At 35.4% G+C, this 22135-nt stretch overlaps 1 long non-coding RNA gene across 1 annotated transcript; it reads left to right on the plus strand.

Moving 5' to 3' along the window:
• Nucleotides 1-8088: 8088 nt before the first annotated feature.
• On the plus strand, nucleotides 8089-21901 carry LOC111924065 (uncharacterized). Its single transcript, XR_002861435.2, has 3 exons — nucleotides 8089-8909; nucleotides 15339-15486; nucleotides 16774-21901. It is a non-coding gene; the product is annotated as an uncharacterized LOC111924065 (long non-coding RNA).
• Nucleotides 21902-22135: the final 234 nt, after the last annotated feature.

The following is a 22135-nucleotide window of genomic DNA, read 5'->3' on the forward strand; positions in this document are numbered from 1 at the left end:
TGCTGGATACAGTGCAAATGGTGAATAAGTTTATAGGACACCTGTTAGTTTTGATATAAGTGAAAAATTAAGCGAGAAAAGTAGGAAAGCAGTGAAGAAATGACCATCATCAAAATAAAACCTGGATGCTCTGCAGGTTAGCGCTGGAAACTTCAGCTCAAAGTTTGATTATAAAAGCTGTGAGTGCTTTTGGAAAGGATATTTAACAGGCAGATATCCAAGTTGTCAGATGAAACTCTGTGGAGGGAACAACTTCTATAGGGAATGTAAAAGAAGGGATTAAGAACATTTGGGTACTGTACTTAGGTTGTTAGAGATTACATTTTTCTAATTTAAGATGCAGTATATGTTTCATTCTGAGTCATGGAAGGAGGAAAGTAGGGATATACAGTTAATACAAATTGCTAGGAATAAAAAGTGGGGAGGAAATCCCCTACTACCTTTATCCTAATTTGCATCTGCACTTAAGGAGAAGAGTGACTATAATTGCTTTAGAGGAATGCAAGTGAAGTAAGCTAAATTAATACTAGTTATGAAGCAAGATTAAAGTTCAACTTTTTTTTCCTCACTTAAGAAGAGGAGACTTCACAGTGACATAGCTGAATTTTCTAAAAATATGAGGAGTGAAGATTACCAGAAGCAGTGAACAAAACATTAAGACAAAAATGAACTTAATTGGCAATGAAAATTGAATTGAAAATTGAATGAAAATTGGAAAAAGAGAGGACATATACAGAACTGTTTCAGATAAATTGGGCTGCTCCTAGAGAATCTTTTACCAGAAGAGAGCAGACATGCAAACACAGGAAAAGAGAGACAGTCTTCTAAGCAAAAAGTTGGTGCAATTTAATATAAAGGAAACCAGAAACTGAAACTTAGGTTTGAGAAATGAGTCTGCACAAACTGATAACAAGAGACGCTTTCAGCTAAAACTCAGCTTTTTCCAAAGCTTAAAACAAAGGAGAAGGGTTGTGTTTTTCTCTCATTTCCCAGGCACATGTATCATTGCTTCTGTTTAGTAATATGTGATTTCAAAGTAGATTTGCTGCAGTCATCCCTGAGCAGGAAGGTCAAGAAAACCTGTTGATATTTAGAGTGGTATATGGATAATAGCTGGAACTAGATGCTTGTGCATATTGGAAGGATGGAGACATAATGGGGAGCAGAAATCAATAATTTATATTTTGTGTGTGATTTGAATTAAGAATCATTGGTACCTCTAGAAATGCAATCAGTTTTCACATTCTGATAGCTTTTGTAAAAATGTATGGGTAACTAATATTACAGGTTTAAATACTTTAAATTTTGATTTGTTCTTTACCAGTGTCTGCATGGCAAGAGCTAATAATGTATTCTTGAACAACTTTTCTACACTGGCACAGAGCAGCTTTCCTAGTAGAAGTCTGTTGTTTTTTTAAAGGGAATGTGCAACTCTGTGGTGATGCCACATTTCAGGAATACCTGCAACTCTCACATCTCAAAAAATGAACCACTGGATTGAAAATAATAAAAGTGAAGAACGAAGAAGACAAGCAAAGGTAGGGAACCCTGTATTTTTACAGCAGAAAATATTAAACTACTGAGACTGAACTAAGACTCATTCAGACTTACGAGTCTTATGACTCATAAGAAATATTCATATGAGAACTATGTCTCAGTCTGGAAAGACATGACTAGAAATATGACATGAGTAGAGGAAAGAAATTAGAGCCATGAGAGTCTCTTTAGGAAATTATTTATTCACTGTTTCTCCAACAGAGATGAAGGGGATGGAGATGATATGTAGAAATTTGTCAGGTAGCCATTAAAAGAAACATCAGTGTCACTGTTACACTCTGCATTATTTTGTCACAGTATGCTCTTGAGACCATATCTTAGATAGTTTCAAAAAGTAATTATGCAAATTCTTGAAAGAAAGTCTTGTAAACAAAAGTGTTAGGAATTCTTTCAGACAGAAATTTTCTGAAAACTAGGGAAGCATACTGGAAGTAAAGCATTTCTCTGTATTTGACTAGGTTTTATATGCTAATCCCAAGCACCCAATCCTAGTAATCACAAAATGCAAGATACTTGGTCAGGTGGACCCTTTTCTGATACTGGACAACTCTTTTTCAACATAGATATAAAGATTCAAATAGTATCTACAGCACTATGTAAGTCAAATAATTACCTTTTAGCTGAGTAGAGGGAAAAAATGTTCAGAAACAGCAAAACTACTAGTTGTTTGCACATGCTGACATTTTAATAAATATGGTTTTCAATTATATTACAAAAGCAAATGACATTTTAGGTTTCCATTTCATTAGCTTGATAAATCAAATCTATTTCAAAATTCTGATTAATTTCAAACACTTTCTGACATGGTGCAGAACAAGTATGCTGAGACTGGTTACATAACAATTTATACCACAGATCCCTTTGGAACCTCTTTGAGTATCTCTTTCCTTACCATTTTTGTGGGATTTCTGAGGTCTTCATTATTTGTCATTTCTGGATTGACTGTTTCATATTTCACTGAAGTTACTTTTCCTTATAGCTTGCTTTGATCACTTTTGGTACAAGAGCTAAGAACCATATTACTACCTACACATTTCATATTATAGATAATCCTGCCACAAATCTTCTCTTGATCCTTGCAGTTATCTGCTGCTAGCTCTGTGGAAGTAATTTTACTTTCCAGAATTTCAAGGTTATATACAGCAACCCAGCAGGTAAGACAGGCATGTTCTCTTCTCTGCTTCAACACACTTGTTTTGCTTGCTTGTAATTGAATCTGAATCTATTTGTTGTTTTATTAATTACATTCTGTTGTTTTAGCAGAAAATTGAAATGTCAATTAGTCATACTGTATTTACAGAATAGAATATTGTTATGGCCTTTATCTTCTTTTTTGGCCCCGCAAGGAAGATCATCACATAAACCAAATCTTTGCTGAAAGATGTTTATCTTATGTAAATATTTATGTAATACAAGTTCTGGGGGCTTCCAAGATCCTGTCTGTGATGTTGAATATTTCTGGTTGCAAGATGTTTTTCTTTGCAATTTCCAATGTAGATCTTCTTTGAAGTGACTTAAAATCTTTATCTCTTACTTTTGTCTAAAAAGAACAAAGGTAAAACCTTATTCCCATTTGTTCCCACTGCAAATTTTCACTCTTCTGAAGACCTGTCATTTTTCTCCTGTGTCCAGTTCTCTAACAGAAACCTAGTTCTTACCAGCTTTCAGAAAAGATGTTTTCTTCTTCTTTGATCATTGTTTTTGTTCTTATGCATTGTCTTCTAATAGTTTTCAACACTTACTGTATCAGGAGTGAGATAAAGGAGGATAAAAGTTTTAAGAAAGTAAAATATCTCAAATATTTTGTTTTAAATTGCATTTAAAGTTTTAGGTAATATATAAAGCTGTATGAATCTTTTAGTTGAACACTTCACATAGATTTTTTTCGTCCTTTAGGGAAAATATATTTATGTTAAAATATTTAGGTGTGCAATACCAATAGTATAAGTAGAAGTTAACTATGTTAAAACACACATTTGATTGAAATGCAGATTTGCAGAAAATAAAGCTCATCTGTAGTTTAAAGAAATGACACTATTGTCATTTTGTGTTTCCTCTTAGCCTTTATCCATCTCCCACTTAAAATTAAAGCAAACAAAAAGCCAAGAAAACAAACAAACCCAGGAACTGGACTTGCTTATATATGGGACAGCACTTGCTTATATATGCTATTAATCCATATGATTATTCCATTTTACTCTAGGGTGAAACTGGTTGTTACAACTATGGCTGTACAATTGTTTTGTAGCTCGCTCACATTGCAGTTTCTATATTACATGTGCATAAATTACAACAAAACACTTATTAGAATGTCTTTGTGTGAATACATTATAACTATTGAGCAGTGGTTCAGAAGCGATCTATCAAAAAGAGAACAAGTAACATCAATGCTGGAAGGATCAAACATGATTCTGAAAACAGGTTTTCATAGTCCAGGATGGAAAATAAAGCATGTAGAACAAACATGGATATTGTATGAGGGACGAGGTACTGTGAACAAGTGCTGAAATCAAGGAAATGCCATGCAGTGAAAGTGAATGAGTGGCATGTGGGCACTTAGATTGGGCAATACAACTGATGAGGCAAAGCAAGAGGGATTCATCAATAGAGCAGAGCAAAGAACAAGGAAGTTAAAAGAAAATCTTTGATACTGTCAAGAAATATCCTAAATCACTCAGCCTTCCTTGCAAAGTCATCAAGACAGCAGATGGCAGGGCCCTAATGAGACTAGAAAACATCAATACCTGCTTTGAAAGGAGACTTCTAGAATTATACAAAACACTGAGGGAAATTCCAGTCTTGAGTAGGAGTGAAATACCCTCTATATAGAACAATATCTATACATACCTACTGGCAAGCTAGGCAATAAACAGTTATAAATTGTACATCCAATATTATTTTACATAACCTAATTCTACAAACACAATATCTACTTGAGTTGTCAGGATGACATGGTTCAGTCTCCATGGAGAAAGCACCAGTAAGTTTTCCTGCTCATAATGCACAGTAAATTTTTGTGGAACTTCCTAAATTATTAATTTGCAGATTATAAGGATATGAAGATTTGAACAGAGTTGATGTGCTCAGGATGCATACCTTGTGTGCATAAACTGCATAATCAAGACTGTGGAAATTTAGGTACAGTTTTATCTGACATTGTCTTTTTCTAAAACTGATGTCACAACTGGAGCCCAAGACGGTTGAATTCTCTTTCCCCCTCAATGTCTCCTGCCTCCTTCCCCTTTAAAGAGATATATTTTCCTCTGTTGCAGAAATGTTTTCTTTATTTCATTGCTGTGAATGCTCTTTCTCCAACTTTCCTCATCAAGTCATATTAAAATTTCAATAACAAGATGCAGAATGCAAAGTGGCATCAACAGCAACTTGATTTTAATTTCATTACAAGGTTCAGATTACTTTTCCTCTCCATTCTTCCTTCTCCCTTTTCCTTATCTTTTTTCTGTTCCCATTCTGACACTGTCCATCATCACTGTTTTCCTCTGCCTTTCCTGACTGTTATATGCTATTGTTTCTTCACTTAAAGTGTAATAGATATTGTATTTGTATTGTATTGTATTTGTACTCATTTCTTACTTTTATTTATAAGGGTGAAACAACTTTTTTTTCCCCTCAATCATAAAGAATCTCAGAAAATAAGAAGTTGTTTCCTTTAAGAAATTTGCAGCATCTGTAGAAGCTTCCTAAAGGAGAAAGCAGAAGGCTGTGGACAGTGGTGCAAATAATCAGCTCATACCCTTCTAACAGAAAAGGGAGAGCTAAATGAGTGTGAAACTGCACAATAATCAATCTCCTATGGGATTAAGATTCTGCTGCATTTCATTAGAGATCGTTTCAAGGGCAAGACGGAGATGACAAGATTCAGCAACTGTACATAAGGCAAGAGCAGGCCCTGACTATATATACAGCAATTCTCACAAAGAGCATAACCCCTTGCACTCTTTTCCATCTAACCAAAAAAAAAATACAAAAAAGCCCCACTGACACGCAGCACATGGAATTTGAAACAGCAGGCAGTAGTGAACTATGAAATGTAGGTACAAGAGTACCCTGAGGTCCTGCTTTGGGACTGCCATTCTGCTACAGTGGCACACAGTAAGAGTAGAGGCAAAGGCTCTGTCAGTGGCTCCTCATTGCAGTTGCAGCTTCCTGGGGGCACAGCAGAGGGGTGCTGATCTCTTTCTGGTGGTCAGCAAGACACATGGAAATGGAATGAAGCTGCAGCAGGGGAAGCTCAGACTGGACATTAGGAGAAGATCCTCCATCAATAAAGGTGGTTGGTCAGAGGCTCCCAAAAGGACTGGCTGCAGCCCCAAACCTGTCAGTGTCCAATGAGCATCTAAAGAATATTCTTAGTGACCCTGTTTATTGTTGGGAGGTCTTGCAAGGAGCAGAGATTTGGACTTCTATGGGTTTCCAGCTTCTGGTATTCCGATTCTACGAGTCTGAACAGTTGTCCACAAAAATAAATCTGTTTAACATAAGCACCCCAATATTTCCATGCTGCTCTTCATGTGTTACCTTTGTTTCTTAACTAAGTTGGGATAGTCTATATTTCAGATTTGCAGAAACTTCATAAGTAATTCTGTTGCCTGGAAACATATCAGAGGTGAATTTTAGATCCATTTACAGCAAGAGAATGTTGGAGAACTGCTTAGGTTGGGTATGAAACAGCAGTCAGACCCCTGATGCAATATTCTTCCACATCCTGCAAGATACATCTAATGAAAATATTTTAAGCCTTTCCAAAAAACGGTGTTGTGAATTTGGAATGATCAAGTAGGTTTATTTGTTTTTTTATTTTATTAAACTGTCTGTACCTAAACCAGATTAATCCCTCTAAAAGGAAGATCTGCCATCAGCCAGACTTTAGCTCATAATTCCATGTTGAAAATTTCTGCCCTCTTGGGTTTTCACTTGGTTGTTCCCTCCACACCCTTTAGTATCAGGTAAACATTCACACAATGCTTTGAGGGGGCCAAGCCTGCTTTTCATGCTTGAGTATATCCTTATTACAAACAGATCCATCTCTAGAAATCATGGCAGTGCAGCTTGAAAGAAATTAAGGACAAATATGGCCTAAGAAAATTTGTGAGTAACTGGGTTGGATGGCTCAGGGAACTGTCCCTTGCAAAATAGAAACAAAAAAACAAGTGAAGATAGAGGCATAAAACCATGGAGAGCTGTGAAACTGATTTCCAGGGTTAGAGACATGGGAGCAGTTTTCATTTCTGTAAGAGCAGATGGGTTCAGAGCAAGATGGTATGCTCAGAGGGCTGGTATCAGAAACCTAGGATCAACACCAAACCACATCCCTGAACAGCACATCTACATGTCCTTTAAAGAGATCCAGGGACTGGCACTCAGCCACTTGGGCATTGCTGGGGGCAGCAGAGCACCTGTGCACCCAGCAACCCCTGCACCCATAACCCATAACCTCTAACCAAAGATCTGACATTTGTAGCCACAGGAATGGGGTATGGGAAATGGACTTTAAGACCCATTTGTCTAAAAAAAAAATAAAAATTCTAATCTTAGAGTGCTATGTGAAAATGCAAAGGAAGGGTTTTTATACCTCAGGAACAGCATGCAGGCAGCTGCTGCTGATTGCAGAGCCTGTGCTGCAGAGCTGGGCTTGTGAATGCCATGCAGACAGAATCCCCTGGAAAAGGGGCTTGTCTTTCAGGTCAGTTACCTTCTGAAGGATTCTTTGGTGCACTTCAGAAGCCCTTTCCTTCCTTTTTCAATATTTATCTATATTTATATATAAATATATCTATGTATATATCTGTGTGTATATCTATCTATGTTAGGCCTTTATAGTTTTTTTCAACTTCCTAATAAAATGTAAAAATATCTGTAAAAAATGTGTATTTTTCATAAAATAGGAAAGCTTCCTGAGTATTTAGAGGATGAAATAAAAGAATGAAACTCCCTCACCAAATCTATGTCAATATTTCTTTACTTTTTGATTTTTTTTAATACTTTATATTTTTTCCTTCACAGCCATGTCCTTCTTCAGGATTGAAGATAATTCTCTTTTTAACTCTGTTTCTAAAAAGATCAATAGTGAGCTGATAAAGCAGACATCTGAAAGACATGCAGAATAATCATGATTTGGACTTTAATTACCTGTTGCAAGTAGTCTAGGTGAGATTATTACTATTATTGTTATTATTATTATTATTATCATTAATACTACTACTACTACTACTACTACTACTACTACTACTAATAATAATAATAATAATAATAATAATAATAATAATAATAATAATATCTTATTTTATAAAGTATTTTTGTCTTTGCTTTACCTACCAGGCCCAGAATTAATTTCTTTACAGTTTTGGATGCTTAATAGATTCATAGGATCTATTGCTATTACCATATTATATAAGATCATTGGAGCAGAAGACACCAGGAAATACACCTGAGTTGTTTTCAGGAAATGATTGTTGCACTTTTTATTGTTGAGTCAAAAAATAATTCAATTTTGTCTCTCTTTATCAGTTTAAGGAGCTCACTGATTGCTGCTAGAGCAACTGGCCAAATTAGGAGGATAACATCACCAGTCCAATCCATACTGCCATTCCAAATCAAAATCAGTAATCATTTCCAGCATGATTGTGATTTTCTCAAAATGCTAGAAATGTAAGTAAAGGAAGAAGAATTTGACTCTTTAGCCTTGAATGAAGATGTCAAAATACAAGACGTATCAGAAAGCCATGTGAAGAAAGCAAGGAGAACACTGTAATATCATGATAGCAACATTCAGAATTTTGCTGTCAGCAAAATTTTCTTGTGTGTTAAAAGGCCTTGAGATCAGAGCAAAGGAAAGAAACAGCTTAACTACCTCAGTAACTAGCACAGAATCTGTCTGAATTGAAATCTCAAGCCTCAGAAGAACAAGTAAAGCAGAGTCTGCATTATCAATTGTCTGCCTGAGATGGGTTCATTGACTGTGATATGCTGAGAGAAATCAAAAGTACCAAGAGAATTAACTGTACTGCAATTGCTCCCATGCAGACTGGTCAGGTGGTACACTGGAATGTGAATCAGAGATTAAATTTTCAGGTGTTTTCACAGAGTGTCCAGATAACAGGACAGAAGAGCGCCACAGCCTTGGACTTGCTTCAGAGCAATCTGCAGGACTTGGCTCAAAGGCAAGATATTCTGATTCTATGATTCTAAAGATTTAATACCAGTCTGTTAAAAAAAAAAAAAATAGAAGCAGTTGCCTGCTGCTATAGGGAATTCAAACCACATGGGCAAAGGACCACTCCAGAAATGCCACAGTTGGCTCATCCCTTGAGAAGCAAAAGAAATAACTTCAGGTAAGTTAAACTTCACTAAGAGAAATTATGTGGAAATGCAGAAGATTAAAAGATGATTGTACAGCCATGCTTAGCTTTTAACGTTACTGAAGAAGCCGTACTGGCAGCATCGTGGCAGTACAAAATAGTTGTTGGGAAAGACTTGAGAACAAGAATATGGAAGGAAGATGTCATTCAAAAAGGTGAAGTGGCATCTAAATGAGGAAAACAGCAATGATCCAATAGAGCATATGATCCAAATGATCATAAACTCTGTAAATTTGCATGCAAATATATAAAATTTTGTTTAATGCAATAAAAATAACATGAGTAGGTGGGCAACCTAGTGGTTTCAAAACCAGTACCTGATCCTTTTCCCTTCATTAGGAGTGAAGAATCTGCCCAGAAATAGAAAATAATAATTTTGTAATAGAAAATGAGTAATTCAACTGAAGATGCATAAAGATGATTAAAGACAGCCATGTGCTTGAAATGAAAGTTATACATTTGGGTTAAAATAGGAAAAAAAAAGATGACTAGTTTAATCAGATGATTTTCTAAAAGTAAAACTACTTTTGAGATCTGCTTTGGTGTATAAAAAGTCTGAAAAATGTAACCTCTGGATATTTTTACCCATGACATGGAGAAAAAAATGGAATTCACTGTTGGTTTTGTTAGCATTTTGTAATTGTGGAGTTTAGGTTTTTTCTTTTTGCACTGTTAGCATATCAAGTTTGTAAACTTTTTAAAGTTTGTAAGTCCTATTAAATCTCTTGTCTTTGTGACTATTCTGCTCTACAAAGGAAGAACATAGGTGTGAATGAAATTTCTATTTTTGAAGCAATATTGACAGACACAAAAATCAAGAGGTGAACACATTAAGTTCTTCACTAATAAAAAATGAAAGACCAATCTGTCAAAGAAAACTATACTAATGTCAATTTTGCCCTTTTTAGCTTAAGGTACAGAATTTCCCCCACAGTTCAGAAACATATGGCTTACCAAAGAAATATTTTTCTTTTTTCTTTTGACCTTTCAGATCACTCACAGCCTTCCAGCAATTTATAGTTCTTTACATAACTGTTATATTTTCCCAGGGGCTGTCATTTCCATCCTTTAAAAATTAAGATTCAGTGGCTGCACAGACGTGTGTAGGTGAAACATCAGCTCAGCTGCTGTTGTTTCTGGGTTACCTCGCCTGCTAAGATTTCAGGCTCTGGGATCTGACTGACCTCGTTGTCAGCTCAGCACTGTTTCTCCACAGCTAATATGGTTGTAGACATTCTGCTGCTGTACACAGCACATGCCAGAGCCTCCAGGAGCAGAGGTCAGTGTACCAGGAGTCTGTGTAGCTGTGTGTTTTACCTAAACTGCACTGTGTCCCATCAAACACGAGGGAAGGTTGCTTTATCTCGATACAACCTTGTATTCTGTTGATGTTTGGCACTTCAGGGCAGCACACCCTTTTTTCCCAGCAAATCAATGTAAACTGATGGGGTGGATGTCTTTGTCTATTAAAATTGGAATGGATTTCCTGGCTGCATGAGCAAATGAATGCATACTGTTATTTCAAGGGTACTCATCCAAAGATCCAGATAAATATATGTTTTTCAATGTATTTACTCCAAGAGAAGGTCAGTTTGCTTTAACCAGAAGGTTTCAAACATCTGTTTTACAAGTCAAACTATTGGAGGAATGATGCTTAGACAGCTATATTATTCCCTTTGGAATAATTTGCTCATTCTCAGACATGTTGTTTTGCATATACCCTGCTCTTATTGTGTTTGTACACATTGTACTGTTAAACAGAATTATCCTCCATAGGATGCTATTCAAAATATTTTGCAGTGTGAGGTTTTAAAGTGACCCTGTAAATGCTGCAAGTAGCATTTCTTTCTCCACACAGAGGTCACAGAAAACCCACAGCAAGTCAAGTGGCTCTAGCAAACTTGAGACCACTTTTTATTTCACAAGTAAACTTAGATAAATAAATATTTTTTCTAAGCCTACACAGGTTTCACACACACACACACACACACACACAAGCACAAAAACCCAAAACCAACCCCCCAAAATGGTTTTGTTTGAGGGGATGGTTTTGTTTCTGCTTATACCCATGACTATGAGTATCTGGAACATAATAAGCAGAATCAGTTGAAATAAAAGTAGAAATTGAGAGAGTGTTTTGGGTATATATTTTTCTCCCCATATTTCCCTGTAAAAATAATACAATTTTAGAAGATGGTGTAGTTGCATTAAGAACTGTTATGATTTCCACAGCAATCCCATGTTTTACACTCAGTGTAAACCAGTACCTGAAATACACACACCACCAACACACCCCCTGGGTCCAGCAACCTGGGTGGGTGCAGTAAATGGTAACAAACATTTGCTTTGTATTTATAATATTGTCCATAGCAGCATCCATTGCAATAGTCATATAGCAATAGTCACTGCAATGTGATACAACCGGTAACTATTGTGAGTTCACTGGGGAATTTATATGAAATAAATGAACACCCTGTGAGCCATTTGTTGGGTGAATACAGAAAGATTTCATCTGTTGGAATGATTTTCACATGTACAGTATTAGAATTTCTACTGGTGAAAAATCATTGCTTTTTTCTCTTCTGAACAGAAGTAATTTTCCAGACTGATAACAATCTTTATTTATTTGTTTAAATATTTATACACATATATTATTTAATTAATTAGTTAATTATTTTAGCCTATATGTCTTTGATAAGCACAGTTGAGTAGGATAATGTACGTGGTGAGTTGCAGTATAAAAGTCAATTTTAGAATACAAAATTCTCTGTTTCCCTAACATAGAAAAAAGCAAGTAAAGCAGTTGTAGTACATTAATTAAAATTTGAAGATTCCATCCTCCCCTTCCGTTTCCATCTGGAAAAGGGAAATAGTTTTTTCTTTTTCTTTCCCTTTCTTTTCTTAGGACAGAAATACTTTTACTGAGAACTATATCCACACAAAAGCTTACAGAGCTGAATATGATGTCTTGTCTTATCACTTCAGAACAGACTCTGGAATTTGAAAAGACTTCTGAAATTTGCTTAACTTGCCGTTTCCTAATATAATGAGGAAATCAATGTGTCTTGCTTTTAGAAATGCTGGTGGCTTCAGAATAATTTGAGAGTCAGCAAGGAGAAGCAGAAATGAAACTGCAAGTACTTGCTCATCATTGAAATATCTGAGATGATTTAGAGATAAAAATGTGCTAATTTACTATTGTCAGGGAGAATATGTCATTCAGACACGCTCACTAATCTGAGCATTTTTTGAACAAGTTAATTCAGGCTTTGGGGGCTTCTGAACAAAACCTCCAGAGATTTCCACACCCACCACCCTGCAGCTGAGCAGGGCTGCAGAAGGGGACAGCAGCAGGGGTAACAGCTCTGGGGGATGAAATGCAGCAGTGGGAAGCGTGAGCTCCTCAGTGAGCAAAGCCCAGACCTTCCCTCCCACAAAGCAGCCTCCTCCTGGCAAGCCTAAGCCCAGACCTGGTCACTGGAGGAAATCTAAAATTGTTCAGGAATATATATATATATATATATATGAGAATATGTTTCTGTGTTTAAGGAGCATCAATAAATATATTGCAAATATACAACTACCAAGGGAATTCTTTAAATAAGAAAATTATTTGCAAAATGCAATCTAAATGTACTTATCATTATATATGTGTTTTAGCATTCCTTAGGTTTGTTGCTGAGGGTTTCAGAGGGTTTTAGTTTGTGTGTGAAGCAGAGAAGTTAAATTTCGGTTTGACATTCAGGTAATTTTCCAGTCAACTGCTACTGTAGAGGATTATTTGAATGAGACCACACTAATTTTAATAAAGTCCAAAGTTTAAATTAGATACAGCAGTATGTAGCTTTAATGCAGAAGTTATTTAAAATTGCATTTTATATAGAGCTATTCACATGATTGCATTTTGATCTGATTCCTCAACCAAAAATTTTTAAAAAAGCTAAATTCACAATGACTGTCTTGATCAGCTTGAAATATTTTCACATTTTAATTTTTTTTTGTTAGTTTTGTTTCATTTTTCTCAATTTTAAATCTTCAAATGTTAAGAGAATAAAATGGAACACTAGCATTTTTTTCCTGAATTTTTTATTCTTGTTTCAAGAAAAATACATTTTTAAAATTTAATTTATCCCCAAATTAAACTACCAAAGTGTAATTACATGTAATTTAAAGCATAAATATTCTGTCTGTTTATGAAAGCTGTATCTAACTTTTTCATTGTTTCTCTTCAACTCTGCTGTTTTGGTATTCTCCTTTGTTACATGTTGATGAACATTTTTCTACGATAGGATTTGACAAGATTCACAATGTTTTTGTGGAAATTCTATCCTGACTACCAGCAATGACTATTAAAATGGGTCTGCTTTTATCCATCTGAAGTCTTTCTCCTGATCTTAATTCCACCTGTCCTGAAGAGTTTTAACAAACCTTCCAGCTGTTTTAATTTGAGGGCTGTTCCCAAACCTTCTCACTCTGCACTTTCCCATGAAGACTCAAAGGATGCTCTTCTGTATTCTCAATGTCCTCTCATTCTCCACACCAGAGCATTTTAGATTATAAACTGAAAACAATTAAAGGCTCTGGTGGCTGAGACTTAAACAGACATAAATCCTATTGGTCTGAGTTGACAGCAGTTTGTAGCCATGCTGCTATAAAAACAAAAATCTGGGATAAAAATGTAGGAGAATATTTTACAATATTCGTCAGTGCAAATGCAATACTAATGTTTCCAGTGAGGACAAAAGTCAGGCAGCCTTTTGGAATGTTTTATAACTCAAACAAACATAAAGGCAAATAACATCCTTGCCACTAGAGAGAGCTCTCACACTAAAATAATAGAACATTGCTTTGGGCTCCTTTTTTCGGGAGATGAGGAAAAAATGTGAGAGGGAAAAAATTGTACCATCTGGACTCATGATGGGAAGATATGACCTGACAAAAAGGAGTCCAGAGGCTGGTTCCAGCTGGACATGGGGAGAGGGGAACATGTTGCCTTCATTCCTCACTGTGGCAGATTCTGCCTGGATCCCATGAAAAGGAGCAAGAAATGTCTGAGAGCAAATAGGTTGATTTTTCCACTTTTGGCACAGAAAATTTGAGTTGATGGGACATATGGTAGTTGCTCCTGTCTTTTCATTCTACACAGGCAAGGCCAAACAGAGTAAGAATGGTTGTGTGTTTTGCCATTTTCAAAAGGGCCCAAAATCTGTCCCCAGAAGCAAACCATGAAGAACCATCAGCATTATTCAAAGATGTCCATGTTTCTATAAGCATGGAGGAAAAGACTGTAATTGCCTTTTTATCCTAGCATTTTTATCCATGAATGAAAATCAGTGCTAAGGAATACCAGGAACAGAATTTGTATCTGTTGTAGAGCAGGTTGGAACTGAAAACTTCAGGGCAAGATGATGAAAGAGTTCAAGTTAAAAGGAAGGATATTTTTGAGCATAATTTGAGTACTTAAATAAACCTGTATTCAAGAATGACATAGACTTTTGAGGAAACTGACACAGGAAATTTTGGATGGCGTTTCTTGTTATTTAGAGCAGTATTTAAATTTCAGTGGAAGTGTTCTGCATTTGATTAAGCTGCTAGAAGTGAACATTTATAATAAATATTTTCAGACTAAGAAAGAGAATATGTTTGGGAAATTATGGAAAACTCAGAGTCCCACATGCCCCTCTTTCCCCTTCACCTCCTCATCCTCCACATACAAAAGAGGAACCTGAAATCTGTAAAGGGCTTGAATTTCCTGATTTTGTGACTAAGGCTCTATTCTACCCTCTAGAAAATGGAAATTCTAGTTCTATCGTGTTCTTTAGGTCTAATGTTATTTATTACTTGAGAATTTATATTAAATTTGGCCCTTTTTAATTAAACATGTAATTTCAGTAAATTACTGAAAGATGAGATACCTCATATTCCTAGGGAATCAAAGAGGACTCATGATGGTCTTCTGTCAAATCCTGAGATTTCTTTACAACAGCAGATGTTCCAAAAGAAAGAAGAAATACTTTGGGTTTTTTTTGTCATAAAATATGTGGCTAGTGGCATGAAAGGCAAAGGAGTGCTGTTATAATCATTTATCTAAGAAGTTTCTTAATTTGGCATTTGTGTGAATTGAAACCCTTTTGAAATGACTCGTGAATTCAGTCATCTGTGTGACCAGAGACAACTTTGTAATTGTGTGCAAGGCTGGGTTCCTAATTACTCTGAGATCTAAGGCAATTAAAATTATACAGTTTTCCCCTCCATCAGCTTTCCTGTCTGAGAAAAACTTCCTTTGTTTTTTACCTCAAACTCTCAATATTCCTTAAGATACAGCAGTAATCTAAAATGTTTAGACTGAGAACACAGGAATTTTCATCGTTTCTGAGTGCCCCTTTTTCTCACACTTTACAGGAAGGTGTTTGCCTATTTGCCATTCTCTTCCACTCTCTTCTACCTCCCTTTGCTTGGATTCTCCTTCCACATTCAGGATTATGTTACAAGAATATGAGTTTTGTGAATAGTTAATGTTATAGGAAGAAAGAAGGGGGCAACCAGACAGGTAATATTAGACACCTATAAATATTCCAGGGTGTTCCTAGATGCCCCTACTTCTGAACAAATTGTCCCCTCATCAGTTCAATTAAGCTATTAAGAGCTGAAATATTTATTTTCTACATCTAAAAACAGAATTGTTAGTATTCTACTGAGAAATAACCTCTTACCTCAGGCTTCAGTAAAGTCATTCAAGGACAGACGTTCCTTTTCACAATCAATTTAATTCAAGTCATTAACCAAGAAGCCCAAAGAAGTTTATAGACCTTAAAAATACAAATAACAGAGTGTGCTATGTCTTTAATTAGTAACACTCCAGATTTGAAATGATGACCTAGAGGTATATAACTCCATAGCCCATTACCAATCCCCTGAGCCACTCCAATCTGTCAGAGACCTTGTCCCCGCCTTACATTTTTAAATAAGGTTAAGAAAACTTAGGATAAAGTGGAGATTTACCTTTCCTTTTTCTCTTTTTCTTATAATTTTCAACTGCCTTTCAAAATGCTTAAAAAAGCTCCATAGTTTGTGGTAAAATACAAAATATTTGAAAATTTACCAATATTTAAGAAAAGATGGCTATCAATCCTGTTGTAAAAGTTTTTTGGGGAAATGTATCTGATAAATCTTATTAAACTTGAAAATATTTATATTTTTTTAATTTTATTTTATTTTTTGTGTGTGAGTGTGAAACTAAATATAAAACAAATGCCACCTTTTTAGCATGAAATTAGTCATCTGTCATTGCAGTGCTACCATGGTCAACATCATCTCTGGTGTCAGCAAGCCTTGCTAACAGTTCTTCCCAATTCATAAACATGGGGGATATAAAACTACAAATTCAAATTTCCTTTAGAGGAGGTGCCTAGTACTGAAAAAAAACTCAAAAAACATTACTGTTCTTATGTCCTTAAAAACAGCATCAAATTTTATAAACTTTTGAGCATTGCAGCACCTTTAAAAAATGAGTTTCTAGTCACAGAAACCCTGGAAATTGATATTTACTTCTTTTTTGAAGATAACCATCTCAGGATTTTGTGAAATAAATAATTCAAATATATATTCAATTCACTTTTTTTTTTTGCTTTAAAACTTTGAATATGTACTGTGATATATTGCAGTCCATGCTTTATGTATACTCTTTTCCTTCCTTTTTTTAAATTCAGGGGGATTATATTCAAAAATTTCTAAATCACAATGCACATTCTGAGAATTCACACATATTTAATACTGCCAGGATGATATAATTACTCTGTTTATTAAATTTATTTATTTATTTTTTTCTATCTAGCAGGAATGTTAATAGCAGTGTCTTTCCTGAAGCCATCAGGTAGATGAAGTTGACTGTGAACTTCTGTGAGAATTTTCAAACACCACCTCAACCATTCAAGGCTTAAAAGAGCAAGGGAGAGGCTCATAACTCAAGAGTGGGTTCATTGGAATTCATTGTCTCCTCCTGCCCTTCAGAGGAAGAATTTCATTCCTTGGAAGGATGCTTAGAGGTCAAATATTTGTGTTGTTCCCACCTCAGCCCAAAGACTACACAACAGGAGATAAGGGCAGCACCAGTAGTGAGATATAGTTAACTCATGAACTGATACTGATACTTCAAACCTAGAAATTGCTTTTATTCATTTTTTGTTAGTATGCTCACTCAAAGCATTGCATTATTATTGCCATCGCTACTGCTGCTGAGTTTCTCTGGCTTAGTCCTTGAGAATTATGATTTTTCAACATATTTACACATTAGTTACAGATGTAGTTGTAAATAATAGAATGTAGAAGGACAAGAGGATGTGGCCAGCTCTTGCAGTGGTGCCCAATGGCAGGATAAGGGACAATGGGCACAAACAGAAAGGCAGGAAGCTCTATCTGAATACAAGGAGAAACCACTTGGACAGAGCACTGGAGCAGACAGCACAGAGAGGATGTGGAGTCTCCTTCTCGAGATATTCAAAACCCACCTGGACATAAACCAGTGCAACCTGCTCCAGCTGAACCTGCTTTAGCAGAGGGGCTTGACAAGATGATCTCCAGAGGTCCTTTCTGACTCCAAGCATCTTGTGATTCTCTGACAAACAGCAGATGTTTCAGGTTTCTCCATGAATGCCTTCTCTGGACACTATGGAGACAAATGCTCTTGGGCAGATGAAGCAGCTGCCTGAAGGCAGAAGGCAATTTCAGCCCTTTAAATAGTGCAATGGCAATATCAGAGGTTTCTGTTCTCTCTATCCCACAGTCTGTTCTTCCTTCTGCAACAGCTTTTAGATTTTAGATCTAGACCTGACTATTGTCTGATCTTTGACAGCTTGCCAGGCAGGGTGCTTTGCCATATATTTTTATATTCTTTATGCTACAGTTTACTTATTCTGTGTAGAGTGGATTATTTCCCTTTTTTCCACGAATGTCCATTGTCTGTATGGCACTGACAAAGCCAGACAATGGATGCTCTTTTAACAGCAAAGTAAGATTCAGGATACCTCAACACAATGATCAAAAAGCCTGTCTGAATTATGCAAATCTGTTTAATTACAGCTTTTTTTCCATGAAGTCTTTATGCCAGAAAGATAGTCTCAGCAACCTCAAAACTGAATAATTTGCAAACATTTGAGGATATGCTAAGATAAAAGGGTTTGTCTGTTTCAGGATCTTTTCTGATTGATAATTTCTGTCAAATGGATTTTGACATTATAATTGAATGGTTGCAAACCTGAAAGTAAAAGTGACATTATATTCCCTTTGAACATGAAATGAAAGGAAGTGTACCTTATTCTCACTGGGTATCTTTTTTAATCAATGTTATTCTTACTCCAAATTTTTGTGGACAAAATACACAGTTGCTAAATTGGTACTACAGCCTGATAGCTGCTCAGGGCTGGGGAACTGACAGGGAGAAGGAACTGAGACCATCTCCCTGAGGAAAGCTCTTGTGTTATATTGCCATATATGTATTTTGAAGACACTGAAGTTTCTCTGGAGACATGTAGAAAAAAAAATTCCAGTTCTCTTAAATTAAGTAACTAGATTAATCCCATTGGATCATATAAATCAAATGATCAGAGGAAGAGATTGTGTGCACATGAACAATATAATTTTTTGCTAGATATAACACCGTATCATCAAAAGTCCAGAAGACAACTTCACCCAGACAATAAGATTCTTACAAATATTCTGAAGTTCTTCAGAGCCAAACTGTCAACTCATCCTCCAGCACCATCTCCCCTTCTTACATGTCTTAGCAAAAGGGAACTGCACATTCCACTGCTCTAGAGCATCACAATAAAAAAGAGTTTGTGGACTAGAGGTACTTCATTGGATGAAAATGTTGACACAATGGAAAGTTTATGCTATTCATGTGTTCATGTACATCACCAGCTAATTTTCCACATGCATCAGGAGAATTCTGAGATAGCTGACTAGCAAAAATTAACTGAAACATCAGAAAAAGATTTGGGCATAAAAAATATAAAAATGCAACCTTAATGTGTGACAGGAGAACTAATATATCTTGCCATGGACCATGACTTCATCTTGCAGGATATTTCATAAAGAAAAAACTAAAAAATGCCTTATTAGGTTCTTAGGTTTTTAATTTTTAGGCATAAATGAATGAGAAAACAAATCACTGGAAGACTACAAGGGAACGCTGAGATAATATGCATCAGCCTGAATAGTCCTGACTGGTAAATCATCCTTATTGATGGGTAACCTCTCCAATGGGTTCAGTTTTAAATTAAAATTTCTAGTAAACCAGAATTCGTTGTCCAAGTAAATTTTCAGATAATCCATGGTCAAACATACACTGAAACTTCAAATAAAATAAATGCTTAAAATATCAGTGCTGGAGTGATTTAAAAAGCATTTTAAGACAGTGTTTGCTTGTTCTATGTTTGTTTAACAATCCTGAAAAAAACCCCAACTATCTTTATTTTAACTACTGATTGTCCTTTTCTTCTAAATTAACTTCAAATCCTTTGCTCATATTGAATCAAAGTGACTTCAAACAGAAGTCCATTTATTAAATATTTTATTAGGTCTTTCATTATGCATGCTTGTAAAGATCTTAATAGAGATGTTAAGTAATGGAATTTTACAAGTTCCTAAAATTTCATAAATCTCCATAAATTTTCTTTTTATGAGAAACCTGCTTTCATAGTGTCTGATTTTTTATTCATATGCAACAAAAATGTTAATGTACTGCAATTAAGCTAATATGATTTATCTTTTCACTCATTATATAAGTTAATTTTGTTCTAAAGAAATCCTGTTTTCAAATTCTCTCCAGCAATGTAGAATTAAAGTAATTATAGTTTGGCACAGGAAATTAGTCATAAAGGGCCATGATTTCTAAAGAAAATGGAAGTTTTCACAGGCTGGATTAGCCATATACTTCAGAAAAAGGGAGAATATAAAGGAAATAATTTGCAGTGCAAATTATTCTTAGAGCAAGGACTCACCTTTTGGGTACAAATTCTTCAGGTGATAAGTAGTATATTAACAGGTCAAGAAGTCTGAATTTTTTAATCTATTCTATATTTATTCTTGCTGAGTGAGGTCATTGACATATTTGGTTTTTTGGTTGGTGTTTGGTTTGGGGTTTTTGGGGGTTTTGTTTAGTTTTGAATTTAGAAACTGTGAAGATCATAGAGTGTAACTGTCATAGTTCCCTTCCCAAATCTCTGACTGATGGAAGAATATAGACAGCTTCACAAGTGTGGATGTACCCATTGAAGCTCGCACGAGTTCTTGCACATAAATTTACTAAACCAATGACTGTATGACAGATTTTATTGTGCTGCTAATGCAATATTTGAAGCCTCCATGACTCACACCATCATTCACTGAGATCTTTGAAGCTTCTGCATTGAAGTAAAGAGATCTTATCAGCGTAACACTGGGCCTGGTGTTGATAAAGTGGGTGCTGATGAGAATTAAACAACCACAGTAAAGGATGAGTCTGAAAATAAAAAATATAAGGCTACCTCTATCAACTTGATATTAAGTGCTATGAAATGAACTCTCCCTTGCCTAGAAAAAGATGGCAACAGAGCCCTAACCAGGAAAATTAAAACACAGGTAGAGGTCAGAGGATGAACTTGATACAGTAAACCCTTAGCCAAGGAGACGAGAACAAAAGTAATGGCACTTGTTATTGTTTATAATATATTACAAAGTAATGCACTTAAGAACTTCATAAACTACAATCATAGTCATCTACATCTGCAAAGTGCTCCAAATTATCCAAAGTTATAGTTACAGAATACACTTCTGGAGTGCTGATTAGGACAGCTCTAAAGGAAAACAGGACTGCTCTCCGTTAGAGCTATGAAATCTACTTTGGCCAATACATTTAATAAAATACAGAGGGAGAAAAAAGGAAGTAGACTTCTTCCTTCTTGAGAATTTAAAACCATATTTGAAACTAGAAATCAAGAGAAAACTAAAAACATCAAATTGATGATGGTTTTTGTTTGGCTATTCAATGAAATTGAATGCTTCATGAGAGTTAATCCATGATTTTTTATATGAGAAGCTTAGCATGAGATGTCAGAGAGATGTAATTTCTATACATCTACACACACATATTTGTGCTTGAATAAAATACCCTAGTGCAGAATACAGACATCATCTTCTGTAAGATCACCAGTCCATGACATCAATTATGCAGTGAGGTTTCCCCTTGAACTTTTTTCCTCTGTTATATTTTCATTACTACATTCAGTGTAGGAGTTAGGCTGGACAATTTTCCTGCTGCCATGATGGATGATTATGACATATTATGAATAAGAGGTGATTAAATACAAACTATGTGTTGTCCATCAATGCAGTTATTATGGAGGCTTTGTTATTAATATATTTTTAATTTCTCAGTTCACGGATGAAAGGATCAGCCTACATTAATAGTGCTACATAAAGGGATAATTTAGTAAGATACCTGATGCCCTAATCCTGATTCAGACAAACTTCCCATTAAAATATGTGGAAATGTCAGTGTGACTAAACCCTTTAGTTTGGTCTTAGGGACAATCTTCTGCTGTTCAACACAGTAAGTTTAATTCAGAATATTTATTCATATTAAATATTAACTTTCTGTTTAAGGAATATGTTGAAAATATGGTATACAGTTCATTTTCTTGTTAAGAGAAGAATAATTTATTTGATTATTCACATTTTTGTCATTTCCTTTAGCAATAAACAGAAAAAGTGGGTGAAGAAAACACCCTAACCAACAGGAAACAGAAACTTGACTTGCCTCTGTGTCTCCTTGCCAGCTTATGCAATGAAATTTATGGAAAATTTTAATTTATAAAAATCTTCAGAGACTGACTTAAAACATTTATTGATTGGTTTTGGGGTTTTTTTTTTGGTTATTTGTTTGTTTGTTTTGTGTGTGTGTGTGAAATAATAAATCCTTTTCCACCTTTTTCTCCTGTGGTTTAGACACAGTAAGGAGTCAACTACACATTCCTGCTTTTCTTTACACATTGCTATTCTGTTGGGTTTTTTTCCCTTCTTGAGTTATCACAGTGAATTGGGTTGCACAGGATACAGGACAACAAAATTTAGTAGTACAAATAAATGACAGAAAAAGTTTTATTAGTTTTGTTTTCAAAACAAATATTTTCATGGTATTTTTTGGTCTCTATTTTTGGTTT

Source organism: Cyanistes caeruleus, chromosome 1 (genome assembly GCF_971803275.1).
Source record: "Cyanistes caeruleus chromosome 1, bCyaCae1.hap1.1, whole genome shotgun sequence".
In the NCBI taxonomy this organism is placed as follows: Eukaryota; Metazoa; Chordata; class Aves; order Passeriformes; family Paridae; genus Cyanistes; species Cyanistes caeruleus.